This window comes from Pleurodeles waltl, chromosome 3_1, assembly GCF_031143425.1.
Source record: "Pleurodeles waltl isolate 20211129_DDA chromosome 3_1, aPleWal1.hap1.20221129, whole genome shotgun sequence".
NCBI classification, from domain to species: Eukaryota; Metazoa; Chordata; class Amphibia; order Caudata; family Salamandridae; genus Pleurodeles; species Pleurodeles waltl.
Genome location: NC_090440.1, coordinates 1,394,398,676 through 1,394,414,210, shown reverse-complemented (window position 1 = coordinate 1,394,414,210; position 15,535 = coordinate 1,394,398,676). Strand labels below are relative to the sequence as shown.

Genomic DNA, 15,535 nt, shown 5'->3' with positions numbered 1-15,535 from the left:
GCCAAAATGTTGATCTGTCCAAACTTGCATATGACCACCTTAGCTGGAAAGGAGCAAGGAGTCTCTGTGTAGAGAGAGGTTTGAGTGTAGGGAAGAATCCTTCCTTGGAACTGTTACTTAACATGCTTAGAGAACAGGATAAGGCTAGAAGTGCCCCATCTGTAGAAAAAGTAGCTAATGGTTCCCAATCTGATCCAGGGACTCCCCCAGGAAAAGATTCAGGAAAGAAACTCCCTAGCCTGCCCATTACTAGACAGTCTAGCATAGTTGGTAATGATGGAGAGCCACACCATACAAATAGTGTTGTCTCACATCATAGCAAAAGCATTTATTCTCACCACAGTGGTACTGATGTTTCTGTTAGCCAAGCTGTTAGGGTGCCCTCTGTAAGGGACAGGTCTCCTTCTGTCCATTCTCACCATACTTCTGTTTCAAGACATGTCCCTCCCACCCACCCTGATGACAGATTGTTAGAAAGGGAGCTCAATAGATTGAGAGTGGAACAAACCAGACTGAAGCTCAAGAAGCAACAGTTGGATTTGGATAGACAGACCTTAGAAGTAGAGGAGAGACAGAAACTGGGTTTAGAAACCCATGGTGGCAGCAGCAGTATTCCCCATAGTCATCCTGCAAAAGAGCATGATTCCAGGAATCTGCACAAGATAGTTCCCCCTTATAAGGAGGGGGATGACATTAACAAGTGATTTGCTGCACTTGAGAGGGCCTGTGTTGTACAGGATGTCCCTCAAAGGCAGTGGGCTGCTATCCTATGGCTATCATTTAGTGGAAAAGGTAGGGATAGGCTCCTTACTGTGAAACAAAGTGATGCCAATAATTTTACAGTTCTTAAGAATGCACTCCTGGATGGTTATGGCTTAACCACTGAACAATACAGGATAAAGTTCAGAGAGACCAAAAAGGAGTCTTCACAAGACTGGGTTGATTTCATTGACCATTCAGTGAAGGCCTTGGAGGGGTGGTTACATGGCAGTAAAGTTACTGATTATGACAGCCTGTATAACTTGATCCTGAGAGAGCATATTCTTAATAATTGTGTGTCTGATTTGTTGCACCAGTACTTGGTGGACTCTGATCTGACCTCTCCCCAAGAATTGGGAAAGAAGGCAGACAAATGGATCAGAACAAGGGTGAACAGAAAAGTTCATACAGGGGGTGACAAAGAGAACAACAAGAGGAAAGATGGTGAAAAATCTCAAGATAAGCATGGGGATAAGGGTAAAACCAAAGATTCCACTTCAAATCTTAAACACTCTTCAGGGGGTGGGGATAAAACAAATTCTTCCTCTTCTTCTCAACCTACACAATTTAAAAAGCCTTGGTGCTTTGTGTGTAAAAATAGAGGCCATAGGCCAGGGGATAAGTCCTGTCCAGGTAGACCCCCTGAGCCTACCACCACTAATACATCAAGCTCTAGTGCCCCTAGCAGTAGTGGTACTAGTGGTGGGACTGCTGGCAACAGTCAAGTTAAGGGTGTAGTTGGGTTCACTTATGGGTCCATAGTAGAAACTGGGGTAGTCAGTCCCAAGACAGTTTCTGTCACACCTAGTGGCATTGGCCTTGCCACACTGGCTGCTTGTCCCCTTACAATGGATAAGTATAGGCAGACAGTTTCAATAAATGGTGTTGAGGCCTTGGCCTACAGGGACACAGGTGCCAGTATCACTTTGGTGACTGAAAACCTAGTGCCTCCTGAACAACACATCATTCGACAACAGTATAAGATTATTGATGTCCATAACTCCACTAAGTTTCTTCCCTTAGCTATAATTCAGTTTAGTTGGGGTGGAGTTACTGGCCCTAAGCAGGTGGTGGTATCACCTAGCTTACCTGTAGACTGTCTCTTAGGTAATGACCTAGAGGCCTCAGGTTGGGCTGATGTAGAGGTTTATGCCCATGCAGCCATGCTGGGCATCCCAGAGGAATTGTTCCCTCTCATTTCTACTGAAATGAAAAAGCAAAGGAGAGAAGGCCTGAAAACTCAGGATCCCTCTCCATCAACAGGTAAAAAGGGTATCACAGTATCCCCTAACCACCCTACCATTCAGGATACCATTCCTGTGGTGGGAGAAACCTCTCCTGGAGTGGCACCTGTTCCAAGGGAAACATCAGCTGGCAAAGCTGTACTCCCTGAGGTAGAAGTACCTCTCTGTGGGATAACTAACATTGGTGAGAAAAAGATCACCATTTCAGTAAACATGGAGCATCCCTCCAACCCTCCCAGAGAAACTTTAGTGCAGAAACCCTGCACTGCCTCACAACACTTAGGACAGCATCCCTGCCCTAGTGTGGAGCTCATAGGACAGCATCCCTGCCCTGCTCCAACTCAAGAGAAACAGCATGCCTGTTCTCTCTTCCAGCCATATGGACAAAGTTTTTGCCCAGCTATGGCTTTTCTGAGACAGCATCCCTGTCTGGCATTTCCATCACTACAAATAGGTTCAGTGGACAATTCCCACTGCTCTAAACTAAAACTTACTGATAGAAACTCTGAAAATACATCTTCACATTGTTGCTTAGCTAAAAAACTTCAAACAGGGTGGTTTACATCCCCACAGGGAAGTAACCATATAGTGGATGATAAAGGGAGTAACCAGTCTATTGCAGAGCTACTCTCTACTTATCACCACTTAGACAATAAAGTCTCAACTGGCCAAGGTTAGCCTTATTGTCCTTCGTTTGGGGGGGGGGGGTTGTGTGAGAAAGTAGCCTCTTTCTAGCCTTGTTACCCCCACTTTTGGCCTGTTTGTGAGTGTATGTCAGGGTGTTTTCACTGTCTCACTGGGATCCTGCCAGCCAGGGCCCAGTGCTCATAGTGAAAACCCTATGTTTTCAGTATGTTTGTTATGTGTCACTGGGACCCTGCTAGTCAGGACCCCAGTGCTCATAAGTTTGTGGCCTATATGTATGTGTTCCCTGTGTGGTGCCTAACTGTCTCACTGAGGCTCTGCTAACCAGAACCTCAGTGGTTATGCTCTCTCATTTCTTTCCGAATTGTCACTAACAGGCTAGTGACCAATTTTACCAATTTACATTGGCTTACTGGAACACCCTTATAATTCCCTAGTATATGGTACTGAGGTACCCAGGGTATTGGGGTTCCAGGAGATCCATATGGGCTGCAGCATTTCTTTTGCCACCCATAGGGAGCTCTGACAATTCTTACACAGGCCTGCCACTGCAGCCTGAGTGAAAGAACGTCCACGTTATTTCACAGCCATTTTACACTGCACTTAAGTAACTTATAAGTCACCTATATGTCTAACCTTTACCTGGTAAAGGTTAGGTGCAAAGTTACTTAGTGTGAGGGCACCCTGGCACTAGCCAAGGTGCCCCCACATTGTTCAGGGCCAATTCCCTGAACTTTGTGAGTGCGGGGACACCATTACACGCGTGCACTACATATAGGTCACTACCTATATGTAGCTTCACAATGGTAACTCCGAATATGGCCATGTAACATGTCTATGATCATGGAATTGCCCCCTCTATGCCATCCTGGCATAGTTGGCACCATCCCATGATCCCAGTGGTCTGTAGCACAGACCCTGGTACTGCCAAACTGCATTTCCTGGGGTTTCACTGCAGCTGCTGCTGCTGCCAACCCCTCAGACAGGTTTCTGCCCCCCTGGGGTCAAGCCAGGCTTGTCCCAGGATGGCAGAACAAAGGACTTTCTCTGAGAGAGGGTGTTACACCCTCTCCCTTTGGAAAATGGTGTGAAGGCAGGGGAGGAGTAGCCTCCCCCAGCCTCTGGAAATGCTTTCTTGGGCACAGATGTGCCCAATTCTGCATAAGCCAGTCTACACCGGTTCAGGGGACCCCTTAGCCCTGCTCTGGCGCAAAACTGTACAAAGGAAAGGGGAGTGACCACTCCCCTGACCTGCACCTCCCCTGGGAGGTGTCCAGAGCTCCTCCAGTGGGCTCCAGACCTCTGCCATCTTGGAAACAGAGGTGCTGCTGACACACTGGACTGCTCTGAGTGGCCAGTGCCAACAGGTGACGTCAGAGACTCCTTGTGATAGGCTCCTTCAGGTGTTGCTAGCCTATCCTCTCTCCTAGGTAGCCAAACCCTCTTTTCTGGCTATTTAGGGTCTCTGTCTCTGGGGAAACTTTAGATAACGAATGCAAGAGCTCATCCGAGTTCCTCTGCATCTCTCTCTTCACCTTCTGCCAAGGAATCGACTGCTGACCGCGCTGGAAGCCTGCAAACCTGCAACATAGTAGCAAAGACGACTACTGCAACTCTGTAACGCTGATCCTGCCGCCTTCTCGACTGTTTTCCTGGTGGTGCATGCTGTGGGGGTAGTCTGCCTCCTCTCTGCACTAGAAGCTCCGAAGAAATCACCCGTGGGTCGACGGAATCTTCCCCCTGCAACCGCAGGCACCAAAAAGCTGCATTACTGGTCCCTTGGGTCTCCTCTCAGCACGACGAGCGAGGTCCCTCGAATCCAGCAACTCTGTCCAAGTGACTCCCACAGTCCAGTGACTCTTCAGTCCAAGTTTGGTGGAGGTAAGTCCTTGCCTCACCTCGCTAGACTGCATTGCTGGGAACCGCGACGTTTGCAGCTACTCCGGCCCCTGTGCACTTCCGGCAGAAATCCTTTGTGCACAGCCAAGCCTGGGTCCACGGCACTCTAACCTGCATTGCACGACTTTCTAAGTTGGTGTCCGGCGACGTGGGACTCCTTTGTGTAACTTCGGGTGAGCACCGTTTCACGCATCCTCGTAGTGCCTGTTTCTGGCACTTCTCCGGGTGCTACCTGCTGCTAAGAGGGCTCCTTGTCTTGCTTGACGTCCCCTCTACCTCCTGGTCCAATTTGTGACCTCCTGGTCCCTCCTGGGCCACAGCAGCGTCCAAAAACGATAACCGCACGATTTGAAGCTAGCAAGGCTTGTTGGCGTTTTTTCGGCGGGAAAACACTTCTGCACGACTCTCCACGGCGAGAGGGATCCGTCCACCAAAGGGGAAGTCTCTAGCCCTTTTCGTTCCTGCAGAAACCTCAGCTTCTTCTGTCCAGTAGAAGCTTCTTTGCACCCACAGCTGGCATTTCCTGGGCATCTTCCCATCTCCGACTTGCTTGTGACTTTTGGACTTGGTCCCCTTGTTCCACAGGTACCCAAGATTGGAAATCCATTGTTGTTGCATTGTTGGTTTGTGTCTTTCCTGCATTATTCCTCTAACACGACTTCTTTGTCCTTAGGGGAACTTTAGTGCACTTTGCACTCACTTTTCAGGGTCTTGGGGAGGGTTATTTTTCTAACTCTCACTATTTTCTAATAGTCCCAGCGACCCTCTACAAGGTCACATAGGTTTGGGGTCCATTCGTGGTTCGCATTCCACTTTTGGAGTATATGGTTTGTGTTGCCCCTATCCCTATGTGTCCCCATTGCATCCTATTGTAACTATACATTGTTTGCACTGTTTTCTAAGACTATACTGCATATTTTTGGTATTGTGTACATATATCTTGTGTATATTTCCTATCCTCTCACTGAGGGTACACTCTAAGATACTTTGGCATATTGTCATAAAAATAAAGTACCTTTATTTTTAGTATAACTGTGTATTGTGTTTTCTTATGATATTGTGCATATGACACTAGGTGGTACTGTAGTAGCTTCACACGTCTCCTAGTTCAGCCTAAGCTGCTCTGCTAAGCTACCATTATCTATCAGCCTAAGATGCTAGACACCCTATACACTAATAAGGGATAACTGGGCCTGGTGCAAGGTGCAAGTACCCCTTGGTACTCACTAAAAGCCAGTCCAGCCTCCTACAAGCCGCCCTCAATCTCAGACAATGGATAGACTACTGCGCCAACACCTTCGCCCTGATCAAGAAACCCTTCAACAACGCACCAGCACTAAGGCCATCTGGTTCACTGCCAACCTTCAGGCCTCAAAGCAGGAGTGCTGAAAACTCAAGAAGAAGTGGCACCATGAACAAACAGAGAGCAACCACACCGCCCTCAAGAAAACCATCCGCAAGCACCACCAGCTCATCCGAACTACCAAGAGATCCTTCTACAAGGAACGCATCGACAACAACGCTCATGACAGCAAAGAGCTCTTCAACATCGTTAAGGAACTCGCCAACCCCAGGTCCTGCTCCAACAACACCCCACATTCGCAAGACCTCTGCGACTCCCTCTCCACCTTCTTTCACCGCAAGATCACGGACATCCACGACAGCTTCAACACCTCGACCCCCACGACAGCCGCTGTCACCACAAACCCCGACTCACCAAACCCTAGCCACACCAACCTCCTGCTCTCCAGGACCCACATCAATGATGAGGAAACCATCAAAACCATGAACACCATCCACTCCGGCTCACACTCCGACCCCTGCCCCCACCATGTCTTCAACATAGCAAGCTCCATCATCGCCCCCCAACTCCGAATGATCGTCAACAGCTCCTTCGAGACCACCACCTTCCCGGAAAGCTGGAAGCATGCCGAAGTCAACGCCCTGCTAAATAAAGAAACCCAAAGCAGACCCAAGAGATCTCAAGAACTACTGGCCCATCCCCCTCCTCCCCTTCCAGGCAAAGGTCATCGAGAAGATAGTCAACGGCCAACTGACCCGCTTCCTCGAAGACAACACCACGCTGGACACTTCTCAATCTGGTTTCCGTAGCAACCACAGCACCGAGACCGCCCTCATCGCCACGACCGACGACATCAGGACCATGCTCGACAAAGGCGAAACTGCGGCCCTTATCAACCTAGACCTTTCAGCTGCCTTCGACATCGTCTGCCACCACACCCTTCGTTCACGCCTCCACGAAGCAGGGATCGACCACATAACCCTGGACTGGATCACATCCTTCCTCTCCGGCAGAACCCAAAGAGTCTGCCTCCCTCCCTTCCTTAAGCCACGAGACCATCTGCGGCGTTCCCCAAGGCTCCTCACTCAGCTTAACCCTTTTCAACATCTACATGGCACCGCTCGCCAGCATCGTCCGATCACACAACCTCAACATCATCTCCTATGCCGATGACACCCAGCTGATCCTCTCACTCACCAAGGACCCCGCCAACATCAACCTCCACGACGGAATAAAGGCCATCGGCAACTGGATGGAGAGCAGCCGCCTGAAACTGCACTCAGACAAGACGGAGCTCCTCATCCTCGGCTCCAATCCCTCTGCCTGGGACGACTCCTGGTGGCTGGCCACCCTAGGAACCGCACCGACGCCCACCAACCACGCACGCAACTTAGGATTCATCCTAACCATAAGGAAGGTCACCCAGGCCCTCGTCAGCAGCAGACTGGACTACAGCAACGCGCTCTACGCGGAAACCATGGCCAAGCTCCAGAAAAACACCTCCGCACGACTCATCCTCGACATCCCACCCCGCAACCACATCTCAGCCCACCTGAGAGATCTACAATGGCTCCCCATCAACAAGAGGATCACCTTCAAGCTCCTCACCCATGCTCACAAAGCACTCCACAACACCGGCCCTGCTTACCTCAACAAGCGACTCACCTTCTACACTCTCAACCGTCAACTCCGCTCCGCCAACCTCGCCTTCACCACCGTTCCTCGCATCCACCGACCTACAGCCTGCGGCAGATCGTTCTCCCACCCTGCCACCAAGAACCTGGAACTCCCTCTCCATCCACCTACAATAGACCCAGGACCTGCCGACCTTGAGGAAACGCCTCAAGACCTGGCTGTTCGAATAGTAGCACCTCCCCCACCACCCCTCCAGCGCCTTGAGATGCTAGCGGGTGAGTAGCGCAATCTACAAATGACTGATTGATTGATTGATGGATTGACCAATTGGGCTCTCTCCAAAGGGAATGGTAGAGCAGAGCGCTCAACATTGGCATCTCCTTTTAAAAAATCTGCCAAAGGGTGCTCGTGGTGTACACGCCTGTTCCCCACCCCACCTCTAGAAAGGGCCAAAGTGCCATCTAGGAGTGAGTCCACTGCTTAACTGTAGTGCAACCCAAACAAATATGCAAACAGTGGCAGAAAAACCTGCTGGTCCGTGAGGGTGGTGCAGCCCTGCTTATGCATGCACATACACAATCCCAAGTGCTCTTACATGGGCAGCAGCAGTATCTGTTAAATAATATGTTGCATCTTGGCAACTTGAGCCTCACTTTTTGGTGTGTACAAATGACAGGCGAGAGCCGTTGTTACCTGGGGGACAGCAGTGCTTAATTTGTAAACAAATAAGTGCCAGAGCCCTAGATTTTGCTCAGAAGCCGTAAGCCAGCGCTATCAAATGTCAGAATGCTTAATACCAAGGCTGTGTAGTCTTGAGTTCACCTCATGCCTCTTTCATCCACCAGATACACCATGCTCCTTTATATCACTCATTCCTGCTTTTCCTTTGTCACTGTTTATCCATCTTTTTCTTTCTTATTCCTCCCCCATTTTGTGCTTGTCTCACGCTTGCTCTGGGCCAAACTGATGAGGAAAAATAAGTGCCAGTTCCCAAAAATAAGTGCTGGTGGGCGTTGCATGCAACCACTGGTTCAAATTGAGTACTGGTGACCAGGCTTTCCGAATTTGCTGAGACAGTCCTGGTTTTTCAACATATTTTCTGGCAAATTTTAGTAACTTCGCCAAATCAACCACTTTTGATGTGTTCCACTGCAGAATTTGCCGCCTCTAACAGAATGGACTGTAGTGAACGCAAATGATACTTTGTGTAAACGCTGCATTTAACTATCGGCAAATGGCACAATCTCTGTATTTTCTATGTTTGTGAAGGCTGTCAATTAAGTGACTCTCTGCAGCCCTCTCGCTGCAAAAACGTAGCTCTTCTTCTCTCCTTGTAAAATGTCCAATTTCTAATTCAAAAAATTGGTGAACCTAATTTTACTCCATATCCTGTGCGCTTTAGGTTTTCCTGTGTTCGTGACGTAGACATCTGGCAGGTAGAAGGTTCTAGAGCTCTGTGTGAACAGCACATCCAGGCTGCTGCACATCTTTGTGCTAAAGAGCCCAAGCAGTTGAAACATACGGTGGCTTTTCGGTGTCTATCTTTAGATATTTCTATAACATACACTTCAGCCTCACCGACTGCTCCATTGATAAGGTGTATTCATCTCTGTCTTCACTGACGCTGCTCTGGATGTCAGCACATAATACACCCATTGGCTCTGAAAGCCGACAAAGACTTGCATGTTCTAAAGAATCCATCAATTAGAAGAAAGAGACATCAATGTGAAGCAAAGACATGCACAGAGATCACCTGCAGAGCCAGGCGCGGGCACAGGTGCTCGCTACACCGTGTCCATTTCACCGAGGCAGCTTTCATCAGCAGGGACATGTCAGGATGCTTACTTCACACCTGCCAACATCTGAAGTACGCGCTCTCTCTTTGATGGTTTGATGCAATCTGTAGAGCTTTTTTTCTCACCAAAACTTGGCTGATACGCCAAGGGCAGCTAAAATGGCTCCTCATCTATGAAACATTACTCTCGACCAACTAACCACTTTTAAGGACCCCATGTCATCGATATTACTAACCCTCAACCCTTCGTCACTGATGTGACTAGCTGCACAACAGAAAAAACAAAGCTCCTGTTGGAGGATATCTATCAAGATCTGAAAATGGATAGCTAAAGCAGACGAGCTATACTAATCAGAAACAAAATTTGCGTCTCTCGCTCCCAACGATGAGAAATGTTTCAACTAAAGGGTATATGCAACAAAATGAACTGTCTCTAACAAGTTTGTTTAAATGGTGCTGATTTACTGCTCGTAGTGCCTATATATTCATGACAATCCTGTGTGCCACAAGGCACTTCCTGTTTCAAATGTAGTAGTCGACCAGAAGGGTCTATCTTATACTGACAAAAACACAACAGAAAACCAGTGGCGGCTGTCGCAAATATCAAAGGGGGGGGGGGACTAAATAAATGTAAAAGAAAAAAGACTTGCCTTTCGTCACCGCAGCCATCCTCTTCTGCCGCCTCGCGCATCCTCCTTTCCTATTCTGGTGTCCCAGCATTCACTGGGATACCAGAACGGACTCCCAAGTAATCCCAGCGCTGCTTTCATGCTCAAGCTAGCACGGAAGCAGTGTCAGGACTGGTCTGGATGGCTTGGACTGCCGCTCAGGCACAACCCTGGGGCCTGTGCAATTTCTCCAGACTGGCTGAGAAATTTAAGTGTGCATGTGTGTTTGGACGGGCATCTTAGGCTGTCCAAACACACATGCGCACTTATTGCACTCAATTCCTCATCCCCCCCCCTCCAACTTCCTGTGGCCCAGTCCCGACTCTCCCTGCACCAGCTGGCTCTTAGCCAGAAGGGAGGTGCTCCTCCACCACTGCAGGGGAGCCGCCCCTGCTGGAAACATTTTCATTAAAAATAGTAACTCTTTTAATATTACCAGATTCAAACATAGCTGACCTGACAAAAAAAGGTAAGAAAAAATGGGACACAGGGGTTTAGAGGCAATGGGGCAAGTGGAGCATAAGGAGGAAAAATAAAAAAGCCACACGGTGCTCCCAAAACCATGAGTAGAAAGAGATAAGAGACGTGTGGTAAACAATAGGAAAGGAGGAGTCAAGAGAGGCAGAAGACATGAGGCCATGCAAGCTCTATCCAACGAAAAGGAATGGAAAATTGTGAACATGGGGTGCGGAATGGCAGTAATTTGGCAGGGAGGGACACCAGGGTAAAGTGCTCATAAATTTAAAAGGGGGCATAAGGAGGAATGAAGTGATCCGTACCACCAGTGATTAACTCGTGCAAGTGATTACAGGCTTTGATCCATAGCAAAATGGAGAAAAAGCCAAACGGGGGAAAGAAGAAAGGAAGAGAAGGATGGAAATCAGTAGGAAATGGAGATAGCAGGGACGAAAAGAACTTTCAAGAGTTACTGGTGATGGATAAAAGAGGCATGAAGTGGAATCAAGTCTAGTATTCGGCATCCTGATATTCATATTGCCAGCACCCCCGTAATTCACACCACCAGCCACCGACTTCTGAGCAAAACTTTGGGCACCAACACTTACTCTTTTACAAATTCAGCACTGCAAACCACGCTCATAAGAAAATGTACGGAGAAGAGGAAATCGTTTTTGGGAACACACCATCCAAAATTAAAATCAAGCAATGGCTTATGGGAGGGAACGTGGCAGAAAAGAAAGAAAACATGAATGAACAGCCAGTTGCTAGGAAAAAAACTTTCACCAAGAAGGGCTTTCGCCCTGTTGGGTTAGTCATTTTGATAAATTTGATTCAAGTTGAAAAATTAGATTAAATAAATTGGATGAAAAGGGTTAGTCAGTTCAGAACAGGTTTAATCGGGTATGATTTTCACCAAAATCACATACATTCGACCTCAAAGCAAGGAGGCTCAAAAGGTGCGCCTGTTGGAAAGTAGACGTTGGGTTAGGGGGTGTTTAATAGATGATGCCATATAACGGGGACACGATTTCTGGGGGCCAAGGCAGCCCTTAACAAATAAATGGAAGTCTTCAGAGCTTCAAGCCAATGCTTCTGATGACTACAATTTGCAACAAGCATTTGCAATGCAATGGGTCTTGTGTTTGCTCGAGTTAGAGCTGTTAATCTTGTAAATTCCTAACTGGACTTTTCTTGACAAGTAAATTGAAAATGAAAAGTAAAACAGTTGACATAAGCGAGCCAATTCAAAGTGCCATGGCCGCCATGAGCATGAGTGCGAAGGAGAGACACAAAAGGAAAAATAATTTCACTCAGTCAAATATATCGGCAATTGTGCAATTATCCATGTAAAAGGTTTGATGTCCAAGGTGGTAACCAAACCGCCCCACACAGGGACAAACGTAAAGCATTTACCAATTATAACAAAGGATTTTTGAAAGGCAAGCCCACGAACGAGTGATAGTGATGGGCGTGCACTGAGAGTGGTTAAAAGTTCACAGCTAGATTACAACAGGTCCTAGCGCTTGCACGCTCGACCTAAAAAGAAGGCCTGGAAAACTGATATCCTGCTGATATGAAATCAAGTTGTTTCCCTACTGCTAGGCATTTTTAATTAAAAAATCATACCATACAACCAGTTGGGCGCCAACAGTTGCAGAATAAGTACCTCACTTGTTTAACAGCACATGCGTTAACCAGTTATAACCAATTTTAAACACTGCGTTGAATAAATCTCTCAAATAAAACAAGTTAGGACAAACATGAAAAGAAATCACCCGTGCTACACTGGGTCATACAGTCAAAATAGAGCTGGTTTGGTTAATTTGGTGCATAAAACATATCATGGATTTGCATTGATATTTAAAATTCAAGATCACTTCACGCCCCTTCTAAAACACAAATCTACACCAATGAGTATTTTCATCACTAAAACATTGAAAATACAATTTTATTCTGCATATTTATGCATTTTACTGCCCAATTCCCACTTTTCCGTCACCATTGGAGATTTCAATGGACTTTCTCACATTATTTTACCAATATGCGAAACGTGCTGGCACAAAAGTATCTTACTCCTTGCCATTTCAACAGATCTGCTAAACACTCAGTGGCTACTAGTTCGAACCACCCTAGGTAAATACGAACTTCTGGCACCCTCAAAGTGCTTTACTACAGCAGAGCTAGCTCTCGCCTCTCCCGTTTCACATTCCTTCCTACTAGGGTGTACATGAAATTCACGTCCGAGCCCTGCAAGTTTGAAATACCTCAAATGGGTATACCTATGTATTGTCCACTAAACACAGTGCGCAAATTATAAACAACTTAGAACAAAAGTAGTTTAAAGTGCTTAATGTCAATAAAAAAGGCTTCCATGTGCTTGCACTGGCCACCCTACAACGGACAGTTCGATACCAAGAAGAAGAAATGGGTACCGTAAAGTAAATAGGTCTTCAGCAATCTTCAGCACGTATAAATAAATAAGAGTATTTGCTTTATTTATTTCTGAAGTCTGGGCCATTTACATATACATTCACATTCATTTTTCAAATGTGCCCTCGAAAACACAGAAAACAAGATAAAGCTGGGTTTCTTTATTGGTTACAAACGCACTACATTTTACAAAGCTCAGTAGCTTGGTGTGGCCCTTTCGCATGACGTTCACTGGAGTGCAACTGGTCTGTGCGCCCATTTTTTTTTAACCCTGGGGGTACCTGGGTATCACAGAAGTGGCGACAGACGCTTCCACAGCTTGTTCTGTAATTCGTATCGCGCCAGTGTTGCATGCAGACACAATCACAAGGGGCATCCCTCCATGTGCATCGGGAGTGACCCAAATGAGGAAACACTTCTCGTCTGTGTCCGGGTTGTATTACAGATGTGGGTGCAGCGCCCAAGCAGATGTCGGAGCACACATGGTGCGACACATTCAGGTTACCTACAGTTAGTGCACCACACCCTCGCTTCTGGGTTACCCTTGTAAAGGGAGACAGGGGGCTCCATGGACCCCACTGCCAAGGCTTCCACCTACAAGTGGCGCGGTCATTCACTGCATCCGCCTTTGGTGGAATCTCTTTTCACATTTGAAAAGCAGGCTGGAATGCCAGCTGCACTGTGAAATGCCACCCGTTGGTCTGAAGTAGCACGTCTGTCTGCCATTAATGTGCCGCCCACATGGGAGGCGCGAGCTCGTGTCTGCTCTGGAGACGGTGCACTGAGCAGGTGTGCACCCGGGTAAGGTGTGCCGCGAGCCAGTCCTGGACAGCGCGTCATATCGGTGACAAAAGTTCTGACGTCTGTTCACGTGTAAGATGTGTCCACATCTGCTGAAAGCAAATCAGTTCCAGCTAGTATCATAAGACAGCCTTAGAAGCAGGGCAAACCTGGTGTGAACATTATCCACACTGGTGTGGTTGACAAAAGATTACACAAAACAGAAGGAGATTAAATCTGACAACCCTAGATAGTATACTTTACAGTTAGCTTGTACATTAAACATTTTTTACACTGCAAAGTTTGATGAACAGGTAGGTACGGTGATTCGTCAAAAAACATACTTTTTGGTCCCTTGTGAGAGCAGAGGTTAGTAGAGAGAAAAACATTCAAAATGTGTTCGTTTGAAATGGCAGAAATGAAAGCGAACTCCCGAAGCATGAGGAAGGATGCAAGCAAACTTCACTTCCATCCGATATCAAGGGGTAGAAAAAGGAGTCTTCTAGCATTTAACACAATGAATTCCTAGGAACAAGAAGAATTACCAAAGCAAAATACCTCTCGCCTTTTTGAACTACTGGCTTTGCCAATACTGACTGCTGATGCTGTCCAGCACTGGTCAAAAGCAAATGTTTTTAGCCGGTGATGTACTGCATTCAGCGGCGGATCCTCCGCTATGTTATAGAAGCGTTGCACCCCGCCAGCAGCAGCTGCAAACCTTTAAAAACAAAACGATAATAAATGATGTTTATTATCCTTTTATTTTTAAAGGGGCAGGGTCATGGGGGAGATGGAGGAGGAGTGCTGTTCACTCTCCTTAGTGGGCCATGTGTGTTTGGCCTGCCATATCGGGCTGGCAAAACACACATGCGCACTGAGCTCTCTCCAACCCGGAACTGTATTGCCGGATTGGAGACATCAGGCCCAGGCTCCCAGTCTGCCTGGGGGCACAAAGCCAGGGCGCTCTGGCCAATCCTAACACTGTTTTCATGCTGCCAGTAGCATGAGAGCAGTGTTAGGATTGGCTGCAGGGCAGGCTGGAAGCCTGTGCCTGCAAGTGGCGCCAGAAGAGTAGCGCGGTAGCGTGAAGTCAGGTACAATTTTTTATTTTATTTAATGTTTTCCTTTGTTTTGCCCCCCTTGCCTCGACTGACTGCATCACCAAAAAAAGGGATAAATTAAAAAAAGGCATGATGATGCAACTGCTGTTGCCAGATGCATAATTCTGTAGGCAAACATGACTCACCACAACAGAATGACGCAAGTGCCATTTTCCTTTTTCTTATTGACCGATTCAGATGCCACATAGATTTTGAATTTAAAAAAATGCCAAGTGCAAAAAAGCTGTTTTAATGTAGCTGACCACCTGGCAGCAAATGCCATCTGCCGCACCCGCCCCCACCCCGCAAGAAAACTATACATAATAAAAAAATGCCCACATGGGGTGATGAAGCAATAGGTAGCAATAGGGGATAAAATAAAAAAGCATTGGCAAAGTCAATAGGTTTTGCCTTAGTCAATTCCACACGGTTTGTCAGTGTTTAATTAGAGACGTTATACAGCAGTGCAAGCTGCTGTACAACATGGCTTAAAGTTTTTTAAAAAAGCACTATGACACAGTAAACGCTGGTATGTGACGTCTAAAAACCTTGACAAACCAATAGATTTCATAGAGGTGAAACCTATTGGCTTTGCCAATGCTTGCTATATTTTTGCTGTCACTTGTTCACACCTTATACTTGTGGCATTACAAATCGCACCAACAGCATCACATACTAATTAGGGGGAAGATCCGGAATAACTCAGGAACCCCAACATCGTTGTTAACGCAAGCGGAACCATGCTTGCGTTAACGACGACTCCCTTTTTCTCTGCCTCAAGCATGTGCTGAACAACGCACATGCAAGGTTAAGGCAGA

At 47.1% G+C, this 15,535-nt stretch overlaps 1 protein-coding gene across 1 annotated transcript in view; it reads right to left on the bottom strand.

Annotated features, from left to right (window-relative positions):
• SDC3 (syndecan 3) overlaps positions 1-15,535 on the bottom strand; it is a 480,876-nt gene that overhangs the window by 354,829 nt on the left and 110,512 nt on the right. The gene's annotated exons all lie outside the window — the stretch shown is intronic.